Source organism: Gracilinanus agilis, chromosome 5 (genome assembly GCF_016433145.1).
Source record: "Gracilinanus agilis isolate LMUSP501 chromosome 5, AgileGrace, whole genome shotgun sequence".
Classification (NCBI taxonomy): Eukaryota; Metazoa; Chordata; class Mammalia; order Didelphimorphia; family Didelphidae; genus Gracilinanus; species Gracilinanus agilis.
The window spans coordinates 93,749,974-93,753,881 of NC_058134.1; the positions used below are offsets into that span (position 1 = coordinate 93,749,974).

General features: G+C 34.4%; 1 non-coding gene across 1 annotated transcript; it reads left to right on the forward strand.

The window, feature by feature from the left end:
- Positions 1-3,581: 3,581 nt before the first annotated feature.
- Positions 3,582-3,688, forward strand: LOC123250851. The gene has a single exon (XR_006506468.1). It is a non-coding gene; the product is annotated as a U6 spliceosomal RNA (small nuclear RNA).
- Positions 3,689-3,908: the final 220 nt, after the last annotated feature.

Here is a 3,908-nt window from a genome sequence, read left to right on the forward strand (position 1 = left end):
TCAGAAAGAGGCAGTGAGAAATAACAGGCAGAATGAGAACAATGAAATATCATATCACAGAATGTCAAAGAGAAGAAACTACAGAGTGTAAGTGGGTGGCCAACATTGTCAACTGCAATTGAGATTCAGGACTGATAAAAAAAGTCATCAGATGTGTATAGTAAATAATTATTGATAACTTTGGAGGGAGGAATTATTGCTGAGTGAGAAAGTTAGCAACACAATTGTAGAATGTAAAGGAGTAAAAGGAGAAGCAGAGTCAGTTCATAGAGATTGCTTTCATTAATTTGCCAGAGAAAGGGAGGAACAAAACAAGATAATAATTTAAAGGAATTCTAGGGTCTAGTGAAAGTTTTTTAAAGAATGGAGAAGGGGAAGAAATTAAGTAGCTCAATAGAAAGCCAGATCTAGAGATGGGAGATTTGGTGTTCAAATCTGATCTCAGACACTTTTGAGCCATGTCACCATGAGCATGTCACATAATTCCCTTTGCCTAATCACTATTGCTCCTTTTCCTTAGAACCAATACACATTATTGATTCTAAGATGGAAAAGTCAGGTATATTTGAAGTTGGTATGGAAGGAGTTAGGAGAGAAGGAGAGATCAAAGATTAAAGAAAAGGAGAGGGAAAGATGATGATTGAGATTACAACTTTTTGAGAATATGGGAGGGAATAATAAATTAAGTTTAAAATTATAAAAGAGATATCAAAGAATAGCCAGAAATTTTGGTCTAGATATTATAAATAAGAAACTATACTTATAAATATGTGGATTTTTCATTATATAAGAGATAATAGACAGAGATTTACAAATAAATGATATATCATTGAGAAATCAGCTGAAAGAAAAAGAGCAGGTGCTAAACAATGCCTAAAGTAGTTTTATCTGGTTTTATTTTATTTGATCTGGGCATGCACTTTCTTTTTCTTTTTTTAACTTTACTTTCTGTCAGTAGCAATATTAAGATAGGAAAGTGACAAGGGCTAGACAATCAGGGTTAAGTAACTTGCTCATAGTCATATAGCTAGGAAGCCCCCAAGGCCAGATATGAACTCAGGTCCTCTAGATTATTCCAGGCCTGGTGCTCTGTGCTCTGTTGCACCTAACTGTCCCTTCGATCTATAAAAGGGAATGCACATTGTGGAGATTCCCTTCTCTAAAGCATGTGTACAACATGTGTGTAAATGTCTTAGAAAGTTATCTAGGAGTGCTAGGATAAGCAACTTTTATTAATTATTCACATAGAAAGCATGTGTCTGAGTCAGGACTTGAGCCCAAAGCCTTTCAGACCCCAAGGAGAGTTTATCCTGAAGGTATACACCTCAAAAATGGGGAAGAGCAGATAGGAGTTATAGAATAGCAAAAGAAGAAAATTCGAAAAAAGGAAACCACATTTAAGAAGAATCTTGAGAGTAAAAAGAAATATATGGCATCAGGTGAGCAGAACAGCTGAAGTCTTTAAGACTCTGAGTGTCCTACATAATTCAGTGAAAGTTCATCAGAAATTCTAGTGGATAGTACTTGACTTTAGACTGTTTTGCCTTAATGTGAGAATGATCTAAAAGAAGAAATTTAAGGGAATAGGAGGAAAATTTTATCTTTCTCTTTTGTAACTTAACAACTGACTGGAAAATGAAGATGTAGAGAACAGACAAAGAAGACATTACAATATCTGTCCCTGAGCTTGAACCAGCCTCAGGACTGCAGCCTGTGCCTGAGAAGTGAAGTCAGAAGATCAAATAAAATCAAAGCAAATAATTATGGGAGAGACTGAAAAGCAGAGCTTATTCAGAATTCAAACAGAGGACTCAGAGTTAAACATCAAGGTACAAGATACACATGAGGAGTTTAAAGTCAAAACAGGGGTCAAAACTTAGCAATAATTAGCAGTCATAGAATCAGCTCCACTGGTGAAACTTAGGGAATAAATGAACTCACAATGCCTCCCTGATACTGCTTCTTTTTACCATCAGTATGTGGCACCAGATATGAATTGATTAGGAATTTATCTCTGTCTTAGATTAGAGTGGAGGGGGTGGAGATAAAGCCAGGAGGAACTACTTGTATTTTCCTGAATCATGCTGAAAACAATGAGAAAGAACTAGACTTGGAGATAGGAAGATTTCAACCTGGGTTTTAACTTAAACACTTTTCAGGGACTCTGGTTAATCACTAAATTTTGATATGCTCAAGTATATTCTCAAACATGAAAAGTAGTAGCTACTTTCCTGGATGAGCAATTTCCTACAGCAAGAGTTCAATGCAATGAGGAAATCATATATTCTTTATATATTATGTAGATGTTTCTATTTCTCAAAAAAGAAATCATGTTAACCAGTTGTTTCCTGTTTAAACAAACCTTTTTTATTCTTTTTAATATTTTATGACCTTTCAACAGGTGTCCAAAGGTAAACCTAGAAACATACAAAAAGATTCGTTAACAGTGAATTAGACATCAATGATGAATCATTTTGCCACTGAATCCCAAAATATAAAGAAAAATATAAAATGATGATCATATGCTTCTGCAAAATAGCAGAAAAGGCAAGGGAATATCAGATATTAAGCAAGGCATTTTTTTTCAGGAAATCTATAAATATTAATTTAACTGATATTTTAAACATCAAATCATTTTCTAGAGACAAAAAAAGCTAATGCAATACTATAAGAAATACAATAAATATTGGAATCATTACTTAAAGGAGAACCAGAAATCATAAGGATATTATGGCTAAGTGAAAGAGCAGTTCCATAATTCTCTTCAGTGAAGCCAAGAACAGGTTACTGTGTAGTCAAAGGCAACAGGAAACATCATTTCCATTATTCCACATAGTAATAAAAAACACAAATGACTTCAGAATGCCTATTCTCATACTGAGTAGCTAGATGATAAGGTATAGTAGGAGACAATGGTCAGTAGAGTGAAATGTAGAATATAAGTTAAGGCAGACAAGGGGGGGAAAATGCCCATCAGATGTGACAAGGGGAATGTAAGAGATTGAGGAGTAAAAAAGGAGAGAAAGTAGACATAATTTTTTTTTCTAGAAGTGTGCCTGTGAAAGAAGTTCTCCTTGTTCTGGGTTCCACTCTCCTAGGTAATAGGTAGAAGATGGTATAGTTTAGGGAAGTTTTGTTTTTCCTTTTATTTTTTAAAAAAATGAAACAGGAGTCTGTGTGGTAAAGCAGGAGACATGGAAAGATTGAATATTAAAGGGAAGAGTGATTAAGCTGTAATTTACTTGAGAATATATAGAAAGGTGATATTGGCAAAGAAATGGGTCTTACTGTAAGACAGTGGTAATATATTCTAATAGAAATGGGGGATAATTAATCAGTACATAAGGATTCCTGTGAAACATATATTGACTTAGTTTTAAAGTGAAATATGCCCTATTTTGTTGTATTTCTATTTATTTTGTTATACATAATTACATTTCAATTTAGTTTGGGCCACAATCCAGAATGTTGTGGGCCACATGCCACAGAGGTGCTTAAGACCTTGGCTTTAGTAAACTGGGCAAAAGTTGGAGAGAACTGAAAGGTATAGCATTAAGGTGTTTTCAAAAGAAGTCAGGGATGTGCTCGCTTCGGCAGCACATATACTAAAATTGGAACGATATAGAGAAGATTAGCATGGCCCCTGCGCAAGGATGACAAGCAAATTCGTGAAGTGTTCCATATTTTTTAAATTTGGAAAACAATATGGGAGAGATTAGGTCTAGATCAACATCTCACACCCTACACCAAGATAAATTCAGAATATAAAGAGGGAAACTATAAACAAGTGAACACAGAATCGTATACTTGTCAGATCTCTGGGAAAGGAAAGACTTTAAAATCAAGCAAGAGTTAGAGAAAATTACAAAATGTAAATTAAATGGTTTTGATTATATTAAACTAAAAAG